The following is a 27048-nucleotide window of genomic DNA, read 5'->3' on the forward strand; positions in this document are numbered from 1 at the left end:
TGAGCTGTTAAGCATGTGAACAGTTGGAGTAAGCAAGGGCACAAGACTTCAGTTGTGAGCTTGCTTGGTAAAACAGCAAGGAGTTTGGGTCCTTACTGTTGCATGACTTAAGGATATTTGTATTCCTCTTCCCTGATGACACTGTGTGGTAATCCTGGAAAATTGTATAGCTTCACAAAACAAAAGCTTCAGAGGCTGTCAAAGGCGTATGCTGCCTATTTCTGTTAGGTAACACTAAAATAAGAAGCTAGAGGTTGTTGGCTGTTTTCACAGGGGAGGTTGGTAGTCTTAATAGCCGCATCCTGACCCTGCTGGAGTCACATAGCTGGGCTTGCACTCTGTTAAGCACAGGTCTGGGCATGCATTTAAGCCCAGGCTTGCCTCCAAAGCTTGGTGTTTACACATTAGCCTGTGCTCAGGAATAAAGCTTCGTCTGATCTCTTAAACACTAGCACAGCACTTTAGCACAGGCTGGTGCTGTCATTCCTGTGCCAGTCATAAGCAGAGTCACATTGCTTTCCAGACCACAGAGATATCCCAGCCCTGGTTCTTTGTCATCGTGTGTAGATGTTTCCCATTTGCAGCCAGGCTAGCAGCCAGCCACCTGGACAGGCGAGCAGTGAGAACTGGAGCTCGGCAGAGGTAACCCTGCCCTGAGACCCCCAGCACTGCAGGACAACGCCAACGGGTTTGAAAGCTGTGTGGCCGTAAAAGGATTTCCCAGCTGTCAGAGAGCCCTGGAAGGGGTACAGATGTGTAGACAGCTGTGAATTACCTTATCTCTCCCCCAACACAGGGAAGGGCAGGCAGAGAAAAGGGCATGGCTGGAGTGCTGCTGCATTCTGCAGATCCCCTGGGCCCGCTGCAGCTAAACCAGCTGTGATTTGCTCCTGGGGTCCAATCTGCTGTCTGCTGCACAGGGAGTCAAGTTATGCTGGCAGGCCCATCCGCCCTCTGGGGGGATGGACTGGGCACCGTGGCAGTCCTGTGGGGTGAGCCTGGGGGGTGTCCAAACAGGCACACCAAGCAGCCACTGCACTTTGCTGTGTTTGGGTCTTAGCAGCAAGGCGCTGCGATGCCCAGCTGTTCTGAGGCAGAAAACCCCTTCTCAGTGCCCAGCCTGCTTCTCTGAGCAGGGAAGGGGAGACTGGAGGGAAGGACAGCATGATGGAAATGCTGCATCAAATTTGAGATGTACCAATGTGGGTTGACCCGTTTAACGAACAAGCTCAAAAACTAGCAACTTGTATGGAACTGGAAAATTAATTGGGTCAGCACAATGATGATGAGTGATCTGTGAGACGGTTTTGTTTAGAGTCCAAGTACTCTCTGCATTTATTTTCTGGCAAATGGTTATACATTGTCCTGGATAATCCTTCGTTTTTTATTTGAGTGTTTCGAGTGTATCTGCCTTCCTTATTTGTACCTCCCCATCCCTAGTTGCAAATAAAGCTGATAAAAATAACATGTTGGTGACAGCTTACAGAGTGAACTGCAAGTGGTGGTGTGTGTGTATGTCCATGTGTGTCTTCCAGAAGTGCCACAACACATATCATACGAGTGCTGCTTATATGAATGTACTTGCAATGTACTGAGAGGAGGATGCAATGATTAACATTAGTTTTTGTCTAGAAGTATTGCAATAAAAAATCAGGTAAGTAATGGAGTGTTAAATGTGGCATGCTCCAAAGACTACAGAACATGCACTACTGCATTTGCCATATTTTCTAGTCAAGGTTAAGCATAGGAATCACACTTACAGTAATAATTTCCTGCATCTGTGCAAATGCTTTTAGCATACTCTAGGATAAGTAGGCTTCAGGAAAGTAATGCGAAATGTAGAATTTACAGAGCTGGTAATGTTCCAAGAATATCAAATGCTTATTGAGAAAATAAGTAAGAGTTTCTGTATATATTTGGGTAATCCCAAAAGGACTAATGGGGAATAGAATTTCTTCCAGTTTAGATTCTATGGGCTTTGGGATCCTAGAGAAATCATCTAGCTTTCGATGTCCCGTTGCAGTATATACTATGTTAGGTACAATGGAGAAGCATATTTCAGACAATCTTCTGCTCTGATGCACAGTATTTGCCACTTATTCAGATACTTTATGCTGTGATCACTACTGATACTGCTCCAGATGCACACGCTAGCAGAAGCATGAATGAGACTCACTGAGAATGATTTCATGTGTTCTTTGGGAGGAGCTTTAATTTTTTAGTGATGAAAAATTACTGATCACATCTGAGTGTCATTCATAGACCTTTGTGGGCATTAACTAGATCAGTTTGCCTCTTCTGTCTGGTTCTACGTATCTAGTATGTACGTGGAGCCAGTTATGCTGTAACAGCAAAATCCGTGTTTGGGACTGAGGTGATCAGCGGAGTGGTTTCAGTGACTGCTTGGCTCTTCTGCTCTAAACGCTCACCTCCTGTGCATTCGGACTGCTCTACACCATAATCATGTATTGGTTTTGGCTGTGTTGTTTTGTTTTTTTCCTCTGTCAGACTCCTCTCACTGGAGATTTGTTTTCCAGTTTTGGTACGCAATAACATCCTTAGCTACAATGATTGCATCAAGACTTGCATTTTTGAAACGTTCTGCATATTTTTATAGGAACGTGCAAGCAATTGAAAAGGTACATGAACTGAGACAATTCTGAGCTGTATACATACATAAAAGCCAAAAGCTTAGAGTGTATTTCTTGATTTTCATGTTTTGTGAAAGAGGCAGTTGAGAGAAGACCTCTGTATTATCATGTATTATGCTTTTTACTTGTCATATCTTCAGTATTATATTAAATACCATGGTTCAGAACCCCTGACCTAGACCTACAGACATGAGAGAAAAAAAAAAGAAAAAGCATTAGCTGTTTGTCACAGTTAAAAATCTCATTGAAATGCTTGTATTGTGGGAATCCAAGGCCCTAACACAGCTGTGTTGAAAACAGCACGGTGAATTTTTCAAAGACCTTCAACTGCAAAATCAGCATTCTTGTGACCTCTGAGGTCTGGCTGTTATTTACTTAGTTGAAGTCAAGGCATTTTTTTTTTGTGTTCTTAAAGGTTTTTAAATAATATGGGATTGTGATCCTCAGTTTTGTCCCTCCTGTTCCTCTGTATTACAACAGAAGTTTTGGGGGACAGAATGCCCTGGGAGGGGAAGGCATCACCTGCAAGATGACAGTCATCGGAGAGCCTAAATCCCATGTGACTTGCTGTCACTGTTGAGGCTAGAAGCTCAGATTTTCTACCCAGGCACTTCAGTCTAAATGTTATTCTCCTCACTTAATCACCAAATCACACAACCAAGCTGCTGTTGTGTAGGCAAAGTTAAAAAAAAAAAAAAAAAGAAGTTTTATTTATATGTTTTGTCTTGCTTTGTTTTTCTACTTTGAAGATCATAGCTTTATTTTCCTAATTGTCTGTGAGAAATAAGTTTCAAAATGCTTGCTGACATTTCAAGGAGCCTGATGTCCATGCTATGCCGATGCTGAGTTTCTATTTAATGTGAAATCCTATGTAAACCCATTGTGACTTTGGTGGTTTAGTAGATCTGATACCTAGATAAACCCTTATATTGTTTTTCCTACTGATGCCATTACCTGAGCTCGTTGGGCCAGCCGACAGAAAGGCAGCTCAGTGTCTCCCAAGCGAGGACCCTGGTGTAACAGAGCAGCAAGTGAGATGGTTCAAGGCAGTGAGTGCTAAGCAATGCGATGTGGCAGTGTGTGTAACGCCAGGATATCCCGATGCAGTGCGAGTTGCTAGGCAGTGAGCTGACAGCCTGCTATCGCAAGCTCCTGACAAATGGCATGTTTCTTGACATGCTTTCTTAGGATGCAAAAAAAAAGCATCCATGTAAATAGACAGGGGCAGAGGGTTTTTTCACAGAAAGTTACTGCCTGAAACAATTTCACCGTTTTTTCTTTTTCCCATCCCTTCATCTTTCGGTAAATTCCAGGGTTGATTCTTCTTTGACCAAACAGACAAAGGGAGCAAAACCAATAATTAAAAATCATGTGGAAAATACTTTGAGATTGTAAATGGAGAAGAAAGGTGATTACAAGCTCTCTCCCATTTTTAATACTCCCCGCAGAATCTAGGTTTGCAAATTCAGGATACTTGGAAGCTCTGCAGATGTTGCAAGGAAGAGGAAGGAAAGCAGTAGTGCTGCTTAGCATGATTCTTTTGCACCTTTTAATTGCCAGATGTAACCTAGATAGCAGGCGGCTGCTCGGTAAAGGATTTCTTCTATATCTATAGTTTCTCCCCACTTTGCATGAATGTGTAGGAGGGGGGATTAGTGCATAGCCATATGGGAGGGAGCTAACAGCAGTACAGTTTCTTACTGAGCTGTGCTGCAGGAGTGGTACAGACAGCGGAGGGAGCAGGAAATGGTGGAGGAGGGGAGAGGACTCCACTGACTCTTAATGGAAGTGATGCAGAATTCCCCCAAGATCTGGGGCTGAGGATTTGAAGGCTCTGACCCTTCTACATGCCTTGCAGACCCAGACTGGAGAGGCACTTTTCAGTAATTTATCAATGCAAACTGCAGAATGTTTTTTCCTACTTTGTGGGATTTTCCACTGGGCAAGAAGAAGGATGCGCGTTACTTAATGGGAAACTGAGAGGACAGTAGTCTGACATCTCTTCTGTAAATCAGCAGGCCGGATCATACCTTTCTGTTCATAATATATGAAAGTTGGGGATCAGCAACTCCTAAAGACATAACATCCCTCCTTCCTGGGTACCAAGAGCCTGGAAGCTCCTGAAAGGTAGGGGAGGGGCAAATGGCAGGGGAGGGCATGGGTTGTGTGGGAGCAAGCCAGGACTTCATAATGTCCCTGGTTCCTTTTTCCAATCTCAAATCCTCTGCTACAGTATTTCTGAGGCAGCTGCAGGCTTAATGACCTAGCATTCAAACAGTGACCTGTTTGCTTGGTAGTTTAAGAAAGCTGTCATTACCTCAGAATTCATGCTTCTGCCCAGAACTCACACAGGATGTAAAAACCCTGACACCGAAATCATCCCCTGCTTTTCATCTATAGAAGGAAATCTCAGTGACACAGTTCTTCAGATCGCCTCAGATCAGCGAGAAGGAGATGTCCCACTGAAATCTGGCATATCCTCTGGGATCTGTGGGAGTCAAGGACAGCTTTCCCCAGCAGGCTGCTTTTCCTGTCAGCTCCCTAGCTGCATGTTCTTTCTCTGAGACACTACATGGGAACTATGCAGAAGAGATAATACAGTCCTCTGCCAATTAATTTTCCTGGCACGTTTCCATGGGCCTGAAGAGCAGAAAACATGTGCAGATGTAGGAGGCGAGATCTGGCCCTGCGTATTTTCCTGAAAAGCAAGCTCTACTCTGCACAGCTGTTGGTGGCTCTCTCCCTTTATATTTTTACTAACAAAACAGAAGTAGAAATCATGTTTTTCTTAAGGATGTTTCTTATGCTATTATGCACGTCCTGTTATTGTTTTGCAAGTGTTGCCTGCTTTATCACACTCTGGCATTTTTATTCCTTTTATTCTTACAGGTCAGTAAACCAGCTAGTAAGTCTAATTGCCCTCATTCTGTTCTGCTGCTTTTGACAGATAAGAGCTGCAAACTGGGTAATATCCTGTCAGTGTACTTCAAACCTCCTGCCTTATAATCATCCATCCAACCTGCTGCCTTTTCTTATGGCTCATTGTGCAGCAATTGGTTTAAATACCTGACTCTAGTTACTTAATAGAATAGAAGGAAACCATCAGAGGAAATAGATTAAATTGAAATGGAAAGGTCTTTAAAGATGTTTCCCACCTGTGTGAATCCAAACCACAAGCACTTAACTCAAATAGGATTCAACAATAAAAGGGAGAAACAGAAGAACTTAATTTTTAAGATCCTTTCTTAAGGTCCTTTATCCAAACACACATTGACATAAACCTCACATATGCACATTTGTTCCCTCTGTCACAAAACAAAATCAGTACAGTCTGACTTTTTAATAATGTACTATAAATAGCTGGTAGTAAAAAAACAACGAACAGAACCAAGGACTGTTATTCTTGAGGACCTTCTCTGTCTCCAGCAGTAGCCTAAATTTAATGCTTCAGCAGAAGGCAGTGTACCTGAACGTTATGCAAAATATATAAAGGAGAGGAATTTCTCCTGTCAGTGATCAGTTTATGCTGCAAAGCATCTCTGACACTAATGCTTGCAGTTGTTCTCTCTGTAAGCATGTTATTATTATACACGCACTTCTAATCCTTAAAAATAAAAATCTTTTAAGCTATTTGTTCCGTTTGCTCAACTATTTGTCCTAGAGAGCAGAGTTCCGGAGCCAAAGAAGTGGGACGTTGCGTTAACATGCACCTGGGGAGAGTTCATGCAAAATTCTGTTGTCTTTTCATTTGGCAAGGTGTTTTCTCTTTCTCACACTTTGTGACAGGTAATGAGATGTGTTTCATTTGCTTCCCAGCTTCAGCTATGTGCGCCTGCTGTGTAGGGATGTAGTGAGGTTTCCTTTAGGATTCACACTGCCTGACCTCTCTTCCCAAGAGGTAAGATGAAAGCCTTCACACCCAGCTGCTGGTCTCAGCCTCAGTCAAGCTGAGAAGCTGCCATGGAAGCAGAGGAGCTTTGCTGCCGTGCTGGCCTGCAGAAAGCAGAGCACGGCAGGACTGGGGAGAACAAGGCCTTGACTGGGGGAATTATGGTGGCATGGGCAGGCTGGGGAGTAAGTTCTCCTGAAAGGATGCATGCTGCCTCTTTCCACAGCTGGCCCATGGTGCTGCTGTAGGAGATCTGTAATGCTGTATGCTGCTGAAAGCATTGTGCACTTTCTCATCTTTGGAGTGGAAACTGTCGTTTGATGTATATTTGTGTACCCTTGAGTGCATTGCCCTGCTGGTTTCACTGAATGATGAAGATGACTATGCAGATAAGACATTTGTGTCTCATTCTCATTTGTAGATCAAAGCACTTATACACGTATACACGAGTTTTAGTTTCTCTTGTTTTACAGTCTTCTTTTTGGGCATTGCTCTTGTAGCTCTTCTAGGTTCTTCTTCCTAATCCTCTTTTACTTAATATTTTTTAAGCCAGAAGCCAAAATGGACAATATATTCAAGCTAAGAATCTACTGCTGAAAGTACGGTTGGATTTTCTATGTTTTCTGTATCCAGTGTTTAGTTATACTGCACTAGTATTGTGTACCACTTTTGTTGGACTGTGCCTATAACTGAGGTCCATTACATGCTTGATTTTCAGTTCATCTTCTAAAATCCCCCCCCCCCCCAACTCTGCATTTCATCCTGCTGCTCTTATCTCCATAAAAGCCACCTGGGATGCTCTTGGTTTAGACAGGATTTCCCAAATTCAGTTTGCTTGGATAGTGTGTAGAAATCATGATTGCCCAGATATGAGAAACTCAGTAGTTTCCACCCACGCAAAGGCATCCCCTATTCCTTCCTCTTTATTCCCCTATCATACAAGCACACTCACCAAAGTAGTACGTGTGTCTTGGCTGTTCTCTGCGACCTCTTGTTTTCTTTGACATGATGTCTTGACCTGCACAGGCAGCCGCAAACATTGTCCCTTTACCCTGCTATTTCTAGCACCATTGGTTATTTGGTACCCAAATGCTCTCCAGGGTTCATGAATTATTAATCGTATGTGTATAGTTAATTTGAAAATTCCTAGTACAACATGCATTCAATTCTGGCAACCTTCTCCCTGAAAGGGAAATTTAGACCTTATCTTGTATATTCTCATGCTGAAAGAATGGGGACTGTTACTTATGACAAGTAGAAGTGTAATGAATAGTGTCTCTTAAATGCCAACTATTAAAAAAATAAATGCAATGTGGGCAAAGCAAGCACATCAAACTTTCTCTGCATTACCTTACTGCAGAATATTACACTATATTAAAAGTGATAGTCCTAAACTGAGGTTACTAAGCTCAGTATTTCTATACGAGACTATAAGTTCTGGAAGCAAAATTACAATGCTCCTTAGACACAAAGGAAGTTTCTACCTCAAGTGGTGAATTCCATCTGTGTGGGAGACAGAGGAGGCCAAGGTGAGACCTCAGAAAGAATTCCTGTAAGAATTAAAGACTATTGTGAAACTTGCTAATTTCTCACTTAATTTTACCTTCTCTAGTGAAAACTAAAAGCATCTGTAGCTATATCTAAAAGACGAAGTGTAAAAAAACAAGCTAGCTTATTTACAGCTCTCCTCCAGGGAAAGAACAAGACAATAAATCTGTCAAATTTTAGTTGTTTGTAACGTGCTGAAGAGTGTTCTGATAGTGTGTTGGCAGAAGCAATGTAATAATAAACTGTAGTACAAAATAAAATACTCAAATTCTACATTACTTTAGACTAATTGTTGGCAAAGTGTTTTCTCATGCAACTCTCAAAGGATGATTTAAAATAGATATGCAATTTTTTTGAAGTGTAATATTCCTCTGAGTCCCAGGCACGTGTCTTTTTCTGATATTAGGTGGCATAGAGCAGTAGCTGGAGAGGACTTTAGGTGAATGCTGGCTAAAATACACCCATTGTATTTTGGAATTTGCTTGTTCAGTGTACTTCAAAGCCTTTCCAGTGGATGCAGGAAAGATCTCTTCAAAATTTCAAAAGTTCAGCAGCTGTCTCCAGCTGAGACAACTTTATAAACACTAGACCTTACAGTCACAGTGCTCCGTGTCAGATGATTTTTCTTATGAGACAGGCCTTGCCTGCATGGACACTGACTTATTTACTTTAAGAATATATTTATTGCTTTTTCCTCTCTCATTTAACAGAAGCTGTTGTGATAAATTGCTAATGTGATTCTCAGCAGTGGTATTATAGGGCAGTGAAAGTGGCATGATTCTCTTTTCTGTAAGAAGTGAAATTTTGAAAAATCTCAATATTCCCAGGAGCATTTATATTAATATGAAAATTATTTCACAGCTTAAGACAGAATTTGAATCTAGAAACTCAGATTGATTTCGTATATGGGTCTCTCAGACATTTCTAGTAGAGAATATTGAAACCTTCAGATGTTTTTCTAAATGTTGTTTTGTCTTTTTCTTTTAGTATAAATTATCTTAAATAGTGTTTTCAAAATCCTAACATTCAGCATTTCCTAGTTGTAGGATAATGCTTGAGATACACAGGAAAAAACAGAGTATCTGGAAAACAACTGAGAGTCCGAAACATTATTTCTACCTCTTTTGTTCAGCTCCAAATAAGGATCTAAAACTGTATTATAACCTGGCTTCCTAATTTTCATATAAGAGCATATCATCAGCATACTTAGGCCATCTAACTCCAGCTCCTGACAAGCCAGTTTACATGCAATGATGTTATCAAAGAGATACTATAACCTTACCCAATGTTATCAAAGAGCTTAGCAGCATAGAAGCCCTCCAACACAAGACATGTAGGCTACAAAAGGTGATGTCTTGCTCCTCTACTTACCCTCAAAATATTCCCAAGAGTGTTTATATTAATTCTTGTGAAAATACCAGCTATAAAACTATCTGTTCTATTTGTGTATAATAATTTAAGTAATGGTATTTACTAAATTTAAAGCTGAACAGGTGGACCATCCACATCCTTCACAGAAAAGCTCTTCGCTAATGGGTGGCAAAGTCTTCAATGGATTTACACCTATTTTTCGAGTAGACATTATACTCAAATATTTCCGGCCAAGGATTATTAGCTTTGGATGAAAAAGGATATTTTAAATTTTCTTTGCTGTGCTTTATTTCTGAAAAGACATTACATTGTTTAACAAGCAGTGCAAAAAGTCCTGTTTTCCCATCTTTACAAGCAGTAGCAATTATAATTGCAGAGCATATCAGAAGCATAGTAAACCAGCCAAGAGAGCAAAGGCTAAGAAACATAAGTACTGAGTCCAGTTACCTCCTGTGAAGCTCAGGGAAGTGAGGAAGAGGCGAAATCCATAATTTCTTCCATACAGGAAGAAGAAACAACCCTAAAAAAAAAAAAAAGAGAGAGAGAGAGAGAGAGTTTGAGGACATTCATAGAGAAAGAACAAGTTCAATGTTTATATTTATGACAGTATCAACATTGCACTGCATAATAAGCAGTAAGAGATGGATAGGGACTGATCCTTCACTGTCTGCTGTGAATGATGGGTGCGGAATAAAGAGCTTCCCTAATTTACATGACCCACATGAGGACCAGGCAGGTTGTAGTTTTGCCCAGAAGGTAGGAGGACAAGATCTACTGAATTGTTGTTCTTGCTTCTCCTTGTACAGGAAAGAGAGAGCTACGTCCCTTTCCTTCCCCCTCCACCACGTCCAGGATGTGCAGAGGTAAGTAGACAGCACTTCTCAAAGGAGTATCGTTTGCTAAGCTTCTCGTGGTGCAGCTAAAGAATCTGAGGAAGTTTCCTTCTTTTTGAAGTGGAATGCTGCTTCATTTGCCCACGTTGTAACCTCTTAATCATATTTTGACTGATTAACTAAATGACATTAACTTAATCTGCAGCTACTTTATTACTCTCTCTGTTGAAACTACATTGAATCTGTGGGTGTGATGTCTCCTATCGTATGGTCAAATGTAAACGTTACCTGGAAATTTAAGTTAAGCATCTCACTAATAACATTTTGTATACAGAATCAATGGAGATCCAAGAGGGGCGTGGGTTTGCATTTTTTTATAGTCGTTTATAATGTTTTGGTAAGAAATTTAAAAAGACTTTTTTTCTTCTCCAAATAGCTGTTTAATCACTGCTTGAGGCTGAAAAAAAAAAGTGTGCTGGAGCAGATGGCAAGAACATAGGATTTAAGCAGGGGACAGATGTATCCATATTAGGGAGCCTGGAAGATAAATCTCTTGAAGTCTTGTGGCAGACATGATCATTACTTTGTTTACATAGATGAAATATGACTAGTTCCAATTAACAGTTGCTGTTGTCCATATTTGGGATCTTTCCCCTTCAGATGGTCATTAAAACCTGTTCTAAATCATCATGTTTGTGCTACTTCCATTCCGTGTATAAATCATGTAGGCATCCCAGCATCTCCATTCTTTACAGGAAATGTCTAGATAGATATTTATACAACATAAAAACAATTGTGGGGAGATTTGCTTTCTATTAAGCAGTTTGCAAGTACTGTCTCTAATGACGTACTGTCTCCTGTGATGTCCAGGGATGCTAGGAAAACACAAAAAGGACATCAGTATTCAGGTTCTGTGCTGCCAATCCGTTCTTTGCCTCTTGCTCCCTCCCTAATATTTCCAGGGACTACTGTCGCTCACGAATGGCTCCTCTTAGGACTCTAACATAAAGTTCCTAGCTATTTTACATCTGGGCGTAGGAAGGCAATAGAGGAAAAAATATATACTCTTCCTGTGGAAAAATCTGTAAGTTGCATGGGAGACAGTGAGGAAATAACATGTTATCTGTGTACTGCTGAGACGTGGAAGAACCTTTGCTGACCCTGGGAAAAAAGTGCTTTGCAGCTGCAAAGAGGAAGTCCTCTTAAAGTCTGTGTGTGTGTACATATACGTATATACGCTTTATATATATGTATATACACGCACTTGGGTGAATTTAGAGGCAGCTGCTTGAATATATTCTTTAAAAAGCTGCAATCTTAAAAATAATAAAAACAAACAGAACCAGTGTTACATCAGAGTGATGTAACTGTGAATCCAACTCATCCCTTCATTATTGCTCTAGCTGAGAAACAAGTAGATATGTATTCCTAGGGGGTGTTCTCACATTAATCACTATACTTTTAGGAGCAAATATTAGCACATCAGTTGAACGTATCGAATTAGAGCAGTTGGGAAGCATACATACACTCTTCAGTGAAACATTCGTTATAATGTTTTCTTCCTCCAACGGAAAACTCTAAACATCGGGTGTTTAGTGTCTACTTGAATCAGATTCCTCTGGTACTGACATTTTTATCCATTAGAATATATTTTTTTTTATGATTAGTTTCAGGTTTAACTGAACCAACTGGAAATTGCATTTTTGTATGATTGAAGCAGGAAGCTCATCCTCCTTACTGAAGGGTAGAAGACAAGATGTGCGTATTATGTATTGAGCATAAACATCCTCCAAAAAGAAAGAGGAAGGTGGTGACAGTCACAGTAATGTTACATGTATCCGCTTCTGTCTCCTATTTTACCTACAGCAAATGCAAGGATGCCAGAGAGAATGACAGATCAAAAAAGCAGGAATACGTACGAGTTAAGTGTTGTAGACTACATATCTTACTAGAATCCAGATACTAACTCATACAGTGTAAAGCACTGCATCTATAAAGTCAGTCTTGCAGAGGTAAGCACTCACGAAGTAACAAATTCAGGTGGCAGGTACCTAAACAGCGCTTAAGCATAGTGATGCAGACTTGAAATATGACTTTACGGTTACAAAAGAAAAAGAAAACAAAACAATTTCTTGTAAATTTTAGAGTAAATTTAGCAATATTTTAATTTCTTTAGTATCTCTCACACTGAAGTACTATGTGAATTAAGTGCAGATAGCCTCATGGAATGACTGAGCCAAAGAAAAATAATAAAAAAATAGGATTTACAGGCTATATAAATATTGTCTACTATATTGGAATACATAAAAGTATTATATAAAATATACTGAAATACATAGAAAACATATTCTATTATTTTATTAATTCCTAAGGGGAGCTATATGCTTTAGCAATTATTTTGTTGGGACATCTCATATCAAACTGAGTTTAACTAATGATTTTTTAGGATAGTCAACCATACCTTAGAAGACATTTACTTAGTGCCAAGTAATAATGAAGTGTTAACTAGGTGCCAAAATGTAAGCTATGCTCTTTTCAATCTTTAGTTACCAAAACAAGATTAAGAAGCATCTTTTCTGCAGCCAAGCATCCCAAGTAACTAAATTCATTTGATTGTATATTAATGTATAGTCATAATCCCTGAGCTTTGCCTGCAGCAGGATATAGGCTAAAATCAAATACTATTTGATTTGCTATCAGTTATAATCAAATGCTTTTTCCTCTCTTCATTTTTTTTTTAATATTTTATATTGCAATCTATATGAGTAAACCCAAATACATTTAAGTAACTTACATTGCAATTTTTTAATCTAAAATGCTTATGCTATCTTCTGTTAATGAACGTATAATAATCAGTCACTGTAATGTGCTGACATTTTTACAGACTGAGATTTTACTATAGCGAGTGCTTTAAATTGTAGTGTCAATGTTTCATTACAGGTGCTCGTGCAAACACATTAAAGTTTGTACATGGAAGCATACACATTTTATTTTGCCTAATGGAAAAATGTTTTTTCACCTGTGAAATCAAAAATATACTGACAAATTTCCAACATCTCAGTTGGTAGAAAATGTTAAATGCAAACAGTTACTCACAAAAGGAAATGTTTATATCCTACATAGCGTGAGGGGTTTCTATTCACAGTGAAGTTAGTTACACTTCTGCAGGGAAGTGTAACTTCTCTGTTGAGCAGCAGATTATATAAATAGAAATTGCTGATAAAAATTGGGATAAAAATGCTGTAAAAATAACTTCCATGATCTATAGTCAATAATTATTCAGAAGAGTACCTATAAGCAGGAAGGATGAATAAGTAAATATCGTTTCTAATTTTGTTCTCTGAGATGAAAGTGGTGTCCTGCAGGCTGCAAAATTTTCAGCCTCCTGCATTTGGAATGAACCCTGTTTGGTGGGGTTTGGCCATCTGCACACATTCCCTAACAGTTTGCCAGTCACAAGTGGCAGCGGTTTCCTGTTACTTTTGACAGCAGCTTTCTTCATTCTAATCAAGTATTTTGCCACATACTTTCATCTAGTCGTTTCCTCTCTTTCTGATGCTTCCTGTGATTTGAATATTTAACAGCACAGCTGCAATAGTCAACTAATAATGAATTTTAAACGGAATATTAAATCTAATGGGGAAATACACTAAATATAATGGGGAAAATCAGCACCTATAAAATAATAAGGAACATCAGCTATGCATATAGAATGGGCAACTGAATTTTGGAAGGTGGTATCTTGGAAAATACTGAGGAATTATAGAGGGCTCTGCAACTAACTAAACATGGGTCTTTAATGTAAAAATGGCATTTCAGCGCTTAGGTGGAACTGGGCATTTTGGTTCCACTGCCAAATTTATCTTTAATAAAAAATCTATTATTCCTCTCATCACTTCTTATCACTCATTCCTTAAAATCCTTTTTGATATGAAACAATGGCATGACATCCAATGTTTTGCCTGTTTTTCTCCATTTCATATCTGCACATTGTTTGCATGACTCCGTTCATATACTCAGGAGAGATTGCTACCGAACTATTGTTTAAGATGTCTGCATATTTCTTTAGCTATTATTACCTTTATTTTAGTTGTATGTATTCTGTTGTATTGATGATTATTTATCAGTAGTGAATTTGTCACTGTACTGACCTCCTACACAGCTGGGTCACCCTGAATATCTTTCCAATCCGCCCTCACACTTGTGAGTAATCTTGCATCCTCTACAAGTGTTGTCTCCTTATGCACAGCCCTTTTCCTAGATTATCTGTAAGGGTGTTTACAACGCGCACCCCATAACAAAATTTTAAAAACACTTTATGGTTTGGGCTTTTCACCATAATTATGAATGACCATTTGTTCTCCTGTCTCATCTTTCTCAGTTTGTGATCCATGACATTGCTTTTTTTTTTTTTTTTTTTTTTTTTCTTTCCCTCCTCACAGCCCACTATATAGATTTTTTTTCAGAAGCATTTAATGTAAGAGTTGAGAAGTGTCTTTCACAATTTGTGTCTCCAGGCCCTCTATATCCGCTGCCTAAATAACTACTCCTAAGAAGCTTGTTTTATGAGACAAAATAGTCTGTCTCCTGCTTTAGAATAGTTTAGGGAAAATTTACCTTTGAAGGAGATTAGTTTAGGAGCAATTTACCTTTGAAGGAGAATAGCTTAGGGAAAAATTACCTTGGCTTCCCCTTTCTGAGGTGTTTTTATTATTTCAGTATCCTCCTGGAATCTTTATTTCTGTGTAAATGTCGTGGTTGCAAACCTGGTCACTGAGCTACCAGTCGGTGGTAGACCAAATTTAGTGGATGGATGGCATTTGGCGTTTTATTTTCCTTTCATGTATCCTGGTTTAAACGAGTTTGACGCTCTGCCGCCGCTCCTCCATCCCTCAGGGACTGAAGGGGGCAGCCGGGGCCTGGATTCCGTGACAGGATAAAAGCGGGGCAGCGGGCGAAAAGCCGAAAGCATTGTTGGGGCATTGTTTGGGAAGCACCGTGTGTGTGTGTGTGTGAACGCTGCCTGTTAATTACTCTAATAAGTTTCCAGCCGGCTCCCCTCACAGCGAGCCCCCCCCCCCCCCCCCCCCGTCGCTATGGCAACCCGCGCGCGGCGCCGGCCGTTGCTTGGCGGTTGAGGCGGGGGCTCGCGCCCGGCCCGGCCCAGCCGTTGAGGGCGGCGCGTGCGCCGCCACCCCGGGAGGCCGCGGAGGCGGGGCGGGAGGGCTCGGCGCGCATGCGCGCTTGGAAGCGGCGGGGTGGGCACCCCCCCCCCCCTCCCCTCCCTCCCGCCTCCCTCCGCCTCCTCCCGCCCCGGTGTGAGGCGAGGGCGGGCGGCGGGGCCCCCGCGCGGAGCCGACGCAGGCGGCAGCGGAGCGGAGCCCGCAGCCCGCAGCCGGAGCCTTTCCCTCAGCCCGGCCCGGCCCGGCCCCGCTCGCAGGTGAGGCGCGGCGGGGAGGAGGAGGAGGAGGAGGAGAGGAGGAGGAGGGGACCGGGCAGCCGGCGCCCGCCTCCGCGGGGAGCCGCGGCGGGGCTCATTGTCCGGCTGCGGGGAGGAGGAGGAGAAACAGGCGGCTTCCCCCCGCCCGGCGGCGCGGCGGGCCCGGCAGCGCTGCACGGCCGGGGATTGGAGGCGCCGCGTCCCCTCCCAGATCCGGGGAGGGTCCCGGCACCCCTCTGCCCGGCTCCACACGGTGCCGGGAGCCCCGAGCCCTGCCCGCAGCCTGCCTCCCCTCGGGGAACGGACAGACAGATGGACACGCGGACAGACAGACAAACACACGGGCAGACACGCGGCGGGGCCCCCTCCCCTGTCAGCGGCTGTGGGGCGGTGGCGGCCTCGCCGCAAGATGGAGGGCTGTGGGGCGGGGGGGCCCGGCCGGCTCTCCCCTCTTTTCTTTACCATCATCGTTATCTTTCATTATCATCATTATCACGCCTTCGTTCTCCATCCCCGGGGGTCGTGGCCTGGGTCTGGGGGCAGTTGCGGTGATAGGAGGGGGCCGGGGTGCTCGCACAGCAGGCAGGCGGCCCCTTCACACCTCAGGGACAGGGAGGGGGTGCTCATCTGGCAGCAAAAACCTTCGGTGTGGGCCCTTCCCGGCAGCAGATGCTGGAAAAGCCACGATGTGATGTGTTTTAAACCGAGATGAGCAGTGATGATAGGTAGTAGTTACAGGCACCTGTGTGTTCACCAGTAGTTACCGCCTGGTGAAATTCTGCGCATGGGTTTGTTTGTTTGAGGCATCCCCGTGCTGACAAAAGGTGCCTTTGCACAGAGCTTGTTTTTTCTTTTTTTTTCCCACCACTTCCATTGCTGTGCTAAACCAAGGGCCTTTGCAATTGCATATGGAAGAGATGTGGACTTTGCCAAATGGGATAGGTGCATAAACAGTCACTCAGTGTCTTGTGAACCTGTTTTCTCAATTTCTTTCAAGACTGGAAATTGCCGTGGTATGCACCATGTGTTTTTTTTTCTTATAATTTTCTGCCTCTGCATCAGGCTTGATTTCAGTAGTATTCTGTTGGTGTTTTGTTTCTAAACAAAACGGACACTAGTACCATATTTCCATTCACATGAGAAGTGGTTTGCAACCTTTTTTATGTGTAGACCTATTGTGATTTTAGTGGTTGGTCACATTTCACCTGGCAGGCTTGCGACTTGACAGGGTTTAAAAAAAAAATCTTTTTTAGGTCTCAGCAGTCCTGTAGAAATAAAACATGGACCATAGATCAATAACTACTGATGCTGCCGATGCCCATATATTATCTTCATGCAAATGGTCTAATTCTTGGCCATCTTAAGAAAACATCAGGTACAGAACAGCAAGCAGTAGAGTAAGCTTTTGCTGCACGTCTATTTTTTCCTCTATTACTGCAAGATTTAGACCATGATATGATAGTCTTAGGACTTCCATGGGCGCCTCTGCATGATCTGTACTGGTTTGGGTCCTGCTTTCCATAAACTGATCCGCTCCACACAGGTGCCAAAACTGTTGGAATGAATAGATACCAGCAAGTGCACGGTGGAGGAAAGTACAGAAGTTGATTATTGCTTGTGGTCTTAGCAGTGCTTCTGGCTTCTACGAGAAATACTTCACTTTTCTGGGAGAAATATTTACATTTGATTTATGTGTATTTTCTTAGGGAAATGTCTTGCAGAAGCAGAATTACTACTTTGTACAGCCTCTGCACATCCCTGCATGTGGGCTGCCTGCAGTCTTCCTGAGAAGTTTGCTAAGCTAGGTCGCTTGAATTGAAAGAGTGCCCTCTGGTGACATCTGTATTTAGAGTTTCGAGTGTATGTAAAGAAACACTCCTGCTAGACTGGACTTAAATATTCTTCCCAGCAAGGCTGGCACTTTATTCTGCACAGAAACGCTAGTGTGGTGTGTCTGAGGTAGGGGAAGAGCAGTCGTCTGCAAATGCATGTGGAAGATGTACAGCAGTTGCTTGGAGTCTGTTGGCCCCGTTGTGAAATACTTGTAACTCGTAATTTATTTTGGCTGGATATTGAGAAGTTGTGTTTGATTCCTCTCTCAGTTAGTGGAGGAAAAATAAACAAACACGCTTTTGACGAGGTTATCCTGTTTACTGTCAGTTTTTTTCCTATAAAAATTGCCTTTGTTCAGAATTTTTGAGGACGTCTTTTCTGTTCCTCACTGGACTTGCCGGTGACCATGTAGATCAAAAATCCCTGTTTAGATATTTTTTTGATCTTGGTGCTGCACAGCACCAGTGACCAAACATGAAGCTACAGGACAAACTTCTTAGCTTCAGCTAATTGTGTAAACTTTGATTTTAAACTCTTAAGACAGACTGAAGACTCCAGGAAAGCTAACGATCTACGTGTGCTAATGCTCTGCTTGACATACGTTTGAATATTAAAAGATTTGCATTGATGAAGACATGCCTCCATCTTAGTTTCTTCCTTATTTTCTTTTCATTGAGATTAGGGATTTATCTTTTCCTTTATACTTCCCTGGAGCTGAGTCATTTGGGCTCCTCCTTTCATTCAATAAATAAAGCTGAGCTGAAACCTGCTTGAAGGGTGGGGAGCGTAGTTGCGTTTTGTCTAACTGTAAGACATCAAAGGCACGGTGTATTTCTGGTTTGAGTGTTGTTTTACAGCTCTTGGAAGGGGTAATGTTACAAAAGGTACTTAAAAATACTATTTTAAAGTAAGAGGGCCCTCATGTTAATACCTTTACATTTAGATACCTGGAACTGCTGCAGTAGAAACCGTCCCTTAATATGTGTGCGTGGCTAGTATTTCTTGCACAGTGAGAGCTTTGTGGGATCCACGATTTGTCCATTTATGAACTCACCACCTCAGAAGAGTGCTGAAGTGAGACTTCAGTGTTACCACTGGGTATCTGAAGTAGGGGTTCCGTACACTCAGGTCGCCGGGATGTGCAGATGTGTGGCTGCAACTCTTTTCTGGCACTGAGATCCTTAAGAGCCCTGTAGGACTCCGCGGGAACTGGCGTTAGAGCCCCTCCTCTGGGCAAGCTGGTGTCATCCCGTGTCCTGCGCAGCAGAAAGGACACCTGCAGTCGGGTGAGGGTGGCTGGGAGTTGCTGAAGGGGTGGACATGCTCAGCAGCATGGCGTGTTCTGAACATCGGAGCTGCTTGCTGTGACTCCTCAGGTCGGCGTGGTGTAAGCGGGAGTCATTGAACCTGCTTGCTGGCTGAGCACAGCTGAGGGAGGGAGAGGCAACCTCCTGTCCCGTGTTTTCAGTTTATAGGGGAGTTTAACGAGAAAAAACAACCCATGCATTAAACCTTAGAGTACAACAAACAATACGGTGAAGGGCCAGTGGGGAATACGTTGAAATGCAGTTTTCCTCAGTTGCATTCGGAGATTTGTCGTGTTCAAGTGCAGTCATAGCTGGTCTTATCAGAGTTCCTTCAGGGCTTCCAGGTGGATTGTAGGCTGTCATACAGCACAAACGGTGTCTTCTGGAGCTCATGGAGATATCTCAAAATCCTTGCTATCCTATCTTTATTATAAGTTCTGGTTTTCTGTGGCCATAACCTCAGCACAGAGGGGCGATAGCCTTCGGGCTTCCTCTGTGCCTTTCCGTAAGGACAGGATTCGCTTCTGCTTCTCATGTCCGTGTTGCTTTGCAGTCCCAACTACAATAATGACTGCATGGGTAAAACCCTAGGTAGGGCAGCAATGCTGGCAAAAAGAAGCTGTACGCCTTGCAGACCCCAGCAGCTTTGCCTTAATTTCTGTGGGGCTGTACCCACCCAGCTGTGCTCTGTCTCTCGGGCTGTATCAGCTGCATCCACAAGTTGAAGGTTCCCGCTGCAGAAGATCTCAGGGTGTGCTGCAGCGTATCTCTGCCCGGCATCGAGAAGCTGAGGAGCTGCTCTGTCCAAACATCAGGAAATACTTGTTAGCCTCATATACGTGTGATCTTGGTGGTTTAAAACCTGCTCGTTCCTCAGTTGTGAAAAGCAACCTCTTTTCTTAAAGCATCTATCGTGACAGTTCATGATGCCACATTGGAGAGAGCAATGCATCTGTTGCTGCTTGCTGTTAAATTGAAAGGCCCTCTCCTTTTTAGTCCCTTTGAAGGAAGAAAATGCTTGCAGTCTCCTAAAGTAGGATTTGCCTTGGTGCCAACTCTTAAGAATAGCTGTTCGTTTTGTTTCTTTGAGGTGTAGGACTTGCGATCTATTCCCCTTGCCTATTTCAGATGTTTTTTTGTGTGTGTTTATGTACAAACACATTGAATAGGCAATGTAAGCTTCAGATGGCAGGGGAGCTGGGAGAGGCATGTGCCGGCTCTGTTTCCTTGGGTCTGTCTGGGGAGACTCTGCGTCTCCCCCATGGATCGTGGGTGTGACCGCAGCACTTGATGTAGCCCACTGCTTCATCAGCATGTGGTTGAGATTTGAACATGGATTAGAACAAGCTGGCTGAGGCTCAATCCAGATAAAATATACATGATGATGTGGATGTAATTATCAGCCTTCCTAATTGAAGAGTGCATTTGCCATTAGGTGAAAGTGTTAGTGCCCTCTGGTGACTCCTGTTGTTTCTAGCCACTCATATTGAAGCAGTCAAAGCAGTTTTTTAGATCTTTGAGTAAAAAATAGGGACATCCTAACCTGATGAGAGCTGACTACCTTGGCTAGAAGCTATCACTGCCCCTCTTGCCGTTGTTTTCTAGATCGTTAAAGCAGTTCTTGGTGCAAGGAATGAAATATAACTTGGGGGCTAAGTGTGGGTCAGTTAAGGAAGAAAGAACAGCATGCTGGGGTTAAACAGAAACTGCTTGGAGTAAGAGTGGTGGTTAAGCTTGCTGGTGTCCTCTGCTGAAAGGTGGTCACCCTGACAGGTAATTTCTGGGAGTTCTCCATTTACTTCATTGTGCTGCCTATACTGGATGTCCGTCGGCTGCCTGAGGGCCAAAATGCTCAGAGAGGGAGCCAAGAAGTGCACAGTGCAGGGTGCAGAGAAGTTTGAGGTGCTGCCTTTCGTGTTGAATTGCCTTTTTTAAAGCAATTTAGATGTTTGCAGCACCTGGTGCAGAACATCTTGTTTGCTTGGGAGTCAGTAGCACTGCTGCTTGGGGATATGTAGGTGTTATCTCTTCCTCCTAATGGAGCTGTGGTATTGCCTGCAATCAATTAAGTCTGAGCGACCTAGGACTGGCTATTTAAGAGTCAAGTCTCTGACCAGTGTTGTAGTAGGATGGCATTAAAAGCTGTTTGATTTGAGCCTCCCTCATTATTCATTAAGGGACAGCTTTAAGCCTATGGAATTTGCTCTCCTCGTTGAGTCTGACTCAGATTGATCATGTTGGGGAAAACGAATATTGATCTTGTTTTAAAAGTTGAAGGTGTATTTCTTAGATAATGGTGGCTAGATAAAAACTGGCAGAGGTCCTGAGAAAGTGGTCTTAATGCAATTTGTAAATTAGATTGCTTTTATCACATTATTAAGGTGCACAGGGTTTGGGATAATTGCCTAAACTATAGCATTACATTTTCATTTAGGTTTGGAGGTAGCAGTATAATGGTACAGAGTTACTGGAGTTGGACCAGTAAGTGAATAAATGGGGTTAGTACAGCACATGTTCTGCTCTGATAGAAGCTTCTCAGATTAACATGTGGGCAGACTGAAGCCTCCAATGAAAAGCTTAAAGTCTCAGTTCTCAAAGTTTTTCTTTGTAAGCTTCATGTCTTAGTTTCTTGCATCTGAAGAGGCGTGTAAGAGGCACAGGTGGACTTCTGACTTGCTAGTTTTATATAAACCTCAAACCGTTTTTTTTTTTTTTTTTTTTTAACTCTGCTGCTGAGTTCTGTGACTTGTTGATAAAGTTGGGGTCCTCCATGGTCATAGCCAATTGAGATTGGTTTGTAATTGAAATTAGGTTTTGACCTCAGATGCTTTTTTTCAGTGGCAGCTTTTTTTTTCTTGATTGCTCGCTTCTCACACTGTCTGTTTTGGCAGAAATATTAGTAGGTTGAACTGTGTCAGGGAACCTAACTAGCTAAGAAATTAATCTTTTTCTTCTCCCTTCCCTCCTCCAAGCTGTTTAGTCTACAGCTGTACAAAATCTTGTGCTGCTGTCATGGCAGAGAAAGGAATGGAAAACAGCAATTGGGGTAGAGACAGCTGGCAAATGCCAAATCAGAGTTCCCATAAGCCAGCTGAAATCAGTAAGTGGATCGCTTGTCCCTTTGGTTATAGCTCAGCTTGTGGAGCATTCATTACTGCTATTAGAGCACAAGCTGCATTCTGTCCTGAATCCCTGTCTGGGTGTGCAAATCTGGGGACTTGGGAAAAATCTCAGTTCTGTTCAGCTGTGTGACCTGAGGTTCTGTGGGATGCCATGCAGAAACACCTGCGGCATTGCAGAATCTTTGCAATGTTTTGGAAAACTGCTTTGAAGTAGAGCTCAAGTTTACAATTGTTGCATCTTTTTCAGTAGGCTGGTGGAGTGTGTGGGGAATGCTGCTGGTGTTACTGGAAACTTGGTAACAGAGCCATCCAACCAGCCAAAGACTAATCCTGAGGCCTTCGAAGTATTTTTGTGGTTTCTGAAAAACTCTGCAATCAACTTACATGTTAAGTTCTAGGTGGACATCTTGGGTTTGAAAATGCACATAAATAGTTTGAAGCCCTAAATCAATAAAAGAAAAGATGGCCAACGATTTGGACTACTCTTTTTTCCTATTAATGCATCACTGTTTTGTGCTGTCACTAATTAGTAACTCTAATATCATGAGGTGTATTGATAAAGTGTGTGCTTAATGATGACTCATAGTCATTGTGTTTCCAACCCTGCTTTGTCACAGAACTAACTTTCTCTGCGTGGTTAAAGGGCACCTGAACTCTGCTTCTATTGCTAGCAACTCTGGCCACCCTGCCAACAGCCTTGTCTTTGATTACCAGCCACTTTTTCCATTTGCTTTATTGGTAAGTACACCTGAGTAGTGGCAGCTCCCCTTGTTGTTTAAGCCATTACTCTGTTTAGAATACCAGTTGGATATTTTTACAGTGACCAATTGGATTTGGTGTCAGTTGTCAGGCCTGCCTCTAAGTATCTTTGAATAATTGCGGGATGTTTCCTGATGAGAACTGTATGGAAATGTGTGTTACTCCTTTCCAACATGCCTCTTGGAACAAGATCTGTCAAATCTATTGAGTTCAGTCCTCCCTTACAGTTGAGGTGATTTACAAGTACCTCCTGGAGATCAGAGGGCTAAATTACTGAACAATTAGGAAGATTTCTTAGCTAACCACTCATCCTGTGTTTCTGAGAACTGTGGATGTAGCAGACAGTGCGCAGCCAGAAACTCGAGGTGTGTGTTGGGTTAGATAGAAGCCCAGGCCCTGCAGGACTGCCTGAAGATAGGAGGAGGATGGACAGCAGCTGGGTATAAGGCTTTATTATTATTTTCAGAAATAATAATGCTTGGGTGATGTCAGGTGTGTGGTTTCAAATGAATCTGCTTTCTGTTCTATTTCTGCAATACTAGCCAGTGTCCCTCTACAGTAGAAACTTTTTTGCTGTTTCTTGTTTGAAAAGTGCCTGGCTAACAATGCTTTGGTTGATCGCCCTATCAATGACACATGATTCCTCCTAATCCTCTACATCCACACCCCAAACCTGAGCCTGTTTTGGATCAGTTTGGAACAGATTCTGCCAGACAGCCCTTCGATAACGAATTCTGCTGTTCATAGTGAAATGCCTTGCCAGCAGGGCTCTTCTCGCTACTAGTGCACGGTAATTTTCTTTCTGATTTGCTCTAGTGTGTGCCTTTTCTAGTCCTGGTAATAGCAGATCTTAAATTCTGCTTTAAGCAAGCTTGTTTTGTGGTAGGTTGGACAAGGTCTTCATTGCAGCGCTGCCAAATGTAACAGCACAAATTTAATCACAGTATGAAATTGAGATTGTTTGGTTATTTTTAATACCGTGTAATGTCGTCGTGTAGATCTAACTGTGCTGGCAGGAAGTTTATTTGTGGAAATTGTGTAACTAGACTGACAATGTGTATTGAAGAGTTCAAAGTGTCTACCCAGAATACCTCGAAAGGAATTTGGAGAGGAAAGTGATGTTAACTGAATTGTAGTCAGGAGATCAAACAAACAAAAAAAAGTCAATGCTGTTTTCACTTGAGGCAGGTTCCAGATGTACGATGTTGTATGAAGTTGAAGGCATATTAAAGAAGTGGAAAAACTACTTTTGAGGTACAGCATTATTTTTTTTACCTTTGAAGAGCAGTAGCTCTTCGTATGCAGGTGGTGTGCTTTAGGACCTGCGTGCAGACAGCTTCCGCAGTGCCTGCGTGTAATGGCTTGCCCTTGCACTTAATTAACTTGCTGGCTTTTTTTAATGTGGATTCTGCCTGTGTAATGACTGAGCTCAAACTGCATTTCATGCTGTGACTTGTGTTTAATCCTGTTGAAAAATCAGCCTTTACTCTTCTCTGAAGCTGGCTTAGTGGCGGAGAAATTTCTTCAGTAAGACCTGGTTCACGTTTCAGGGAAGGTAACCTAACTTCTCTCAGCAGAAGTATTCACATCAGTCTGGGTTTGAGCTAGAGTTCAGGGACTGCAGTTTGCTGGTATCGAACAGTTTCTGGGTGTCTCTTATTAACAAGAGAACTGCTTTAGTTTCTTCTCTTTTGGGTAACCAATGCTGTAGGACTAGGAGATGAGAGAGGACCACCCGTCTGTTGCTATATGCACGGTGTGCGAACAGTGCACACACCTGTAAAGAATGTAGGATGGCATCATGCCAGGCACCTAGGGACACTCACCAAAGTGTTGGGGTTTGTCAGAGAGGTGGAGTGCCTGCCCTGGGGAGGTGGGGAGCTGAGGGACAAACCTGCAGAGCCTGTGGGTGCGGAGGCCGTAGCGTGTGCTCGCAGGGGGTGCTTCTTGCACGTCCCCACTGTGACTTCTAAAGGAGGTGTGAGCTCTTCATCCAGTGCAGGTTTGCATACACAAAGGTGTACGAGTTAGTGATTTGGGGATGACCATTTGGATGAGGAGTAATTCTTATCTCAATTTCATAATTAATTGGATGATAAAAGCATTAACTGAAAGTGTGTTGCTGGGCCTGAACTTCTGGAAAGGGTAGCTGAGGAAAATGTGAAATCTGTTGTGACAGAAAAGTCATTTAATATAGACTTTATACAGTAGCGATGTAATAATTCAGAGAGATTTCTTATGCTAAGTTAGATGGATGAACGTAAAATCTGCTTGGCCGTGTTGAGTGATATAGCTAAAAACAGAAGCTTGTGTGATTAAAAACAGTGCAAGCATCTAATATGAAAAAGTCTTGCTGAGCTGTTGCACCCTTATTTAACTCTCATTAAATCCCTTGTTTGTAAACAAAAGCATATTGTAGAAAAGCTGAAGGCTTGGAGTACTTATTTCAGCTGTACCTTTTTTTGGGAAAAAAAAGCTAGTTTTTAAATGATTTTCTTGAAGTATTTAAATGATTTATTTAAAGTATCCATGGTTGTATGTATTCTTTTCATGAAGAGAGAGTCTTAAGTGCAGAACCAGGATCGGGCAGCGATGAAGTTACCCTCCAGGAGGGATATCTCTCTGGGGAGCAGGGAAGAAGACTTCGCTTGCTGACTGGGGCTGTGTTGGAGTTGGTGTGGCTGCTGGGTGACAGCTTTCTGGGCTGGCACTGAACCTCACAGATGTCTTCATGGTGGTACTTGTCGGGGTGAGGAAGGACTGACGATGAGGAGAAGCGATGGGCTTCGGCAGCTGAAGTTTTCTTGCCAGTCTGTCTCCATCTCTGGTGTCTGCTTTCCCTGTTCGCTTCCACGTCGCTAATGGAATTGGACATCTCTTCTCCCTGGGGCGCTTGGGTGTGGTGCTGGGATCTTATCATTAGGCCAGCTGCTCGGTAGTTCTTTGTGGCTTTCTCTACTTACGAATCTCCTAATATTGATTGAAGTGCTTTGCTTACAGGAAGAAAATTGCAGTGTTTTGGAACTCATAATTGGCATCTCTGGTAATGCAGAGAAGGCCAACATTTTCTAGTAGCGATCCTCAAAAATCAGTAACTACATCTCAGAAGAGACAGAGGAGCCTTTCCCTCTGCTGGAGACGCCACTCACAAGTTACGTTCCTCTTTTTGGGTTGGGGCTGGCTTCAGCGTGCTGCTGGGTCCCCGAGTGAGCTGCTGCCACGTGCCTGGCGATAAAGCTGGCCACAGCAGCCGGAGAGAGAGCAGCCCTGCCGCCTGCGAGCCCCTCACACTGACAGCAGTTATCAGCCCTGCGCAGCGCTGCTGGGGAACCCTGCTCCACTTTGCTGGGTCAGAAAGCTGCCTTGTAAATCGTTATATGGACACTGTGTTTAAACTGGTAGCTGTGTCTGCGCTCTTCTCATGAGGCTGTTTTTCCCCCGTTGTCTCGGAGGTGGTGTGACTTCTTGCATCTCTAGCCTTGAAGTGGTAAAGCTGTTGCCAGAGTATGCCATCGGCCAGAAACACCCTGACCTTATTGTGGCTAGCTGCTTGCTGAGTTCTTCTTCGGGAAGATACTAGCAGTGCCTTTGAGGTGGTTGCCTCTCGTTTATGTTTCCATAACATTCGTGATGAAAATGAACCTTCCTGGCTTGGCAAGCTCAGTCTGACACCGATTACAGGGATGGGGTGTTCCCAAACTGCAGCCGAGGTACTGCTTCGCTCAGCCATTCTCTTAACAGGGAAGAGGCAACTTCCTCGCTGGTAGTACCAAGTGGGAGAACAAATTGTCAGTCTGTATGAAGAAAAATAAGGTGATAATTCACCCAAACAGGAGAGACTGCAGATAGTGGTTCCCTAAAATGAATGGCTTTAATAAATTGAGGTGTTTCAGTGCTGTCTTGAAGTGTTCTTTTGAGCAGTAGAAAAATGTATCTGATATTTAGGCTTTTAATTTTTCTCACCAAATTAGTTGTAGCTTGGATTTTTCTAAAATTTGAGATCTGTGGCATTTTCTGTGGTTTTCTTCCTATTCCAAGTGAATCTTGTGTGATATTGAAAACACTTGTTTTGACCGAGCTGTGCAAAATGTAGGACAGACCTCTTACAGCTGTCCTGCCAGAAGTTGCTAGAGAACAGCCAAGTTTACCTGGTAAATGTTTTAGGATGCGAGGATCTCTGCTTTCATCCAGCTGTGAATTCCCCGAGGTCCGCACCACTCCTTTGTTCTAGCACTGTGCTGGTTTTGAGGATCCTAGGAAGAAAAACAAAACATTTACTGATCGGTGTGCCAAGA

At 42.8% G+C, this 27048-nt stretch overlaps 1 protein-coding gene across 10 annotated transcripts in view; it reads left to right on the plus strand.

Annotated features, from left to right (window-relative positions):
- Window positions 1-27048, plus strand: part of RALGPS2 (Ral GEF with PH domain and SH3 binding motif 2) — a 141982-nt gene that overhangs the window by 6760 nt on the left and 108174 nt on the right. For 5 of the 10 annotated variants that reach the window (XM_068691352.1, XM_068691341.1, XM_068691349.1 and 2 more), the window contains exon 2: window positions 10266-10322. The exons of 1 other annotated variant lie outside the window; for it this stretch is intronic. The gene's annotated coding sequence lies outside the window, so the exon portion shown is untranslated. Of the gene's footprint in view, window positions 1-4450; window positions 4779-10265; window positions 10323-11959; window positions 12051-12158; window positions 12305-15566; window positions 15733-23864; window positions 24008-27048 lie in introns of those variants that run through there. 4 more of the 10 variants (XM_068691345.1, XM_068691343.1, XM_068691344.1 and 1 more) reach the window with 4 other exon arrangements.

Source organism: Anas acuta, chromosome 8 (assembly GCF_963932015.1).
Source record: "Anas acuta chromosome 8, bAnaAcu1.1, whole genome shotgun sequence".
NCBI classification, from domain to species: Eukaryota; Metazoa; Chordata; class Aves; order Anseriformes; family Anatidae; genus Anas; species Anas acuta.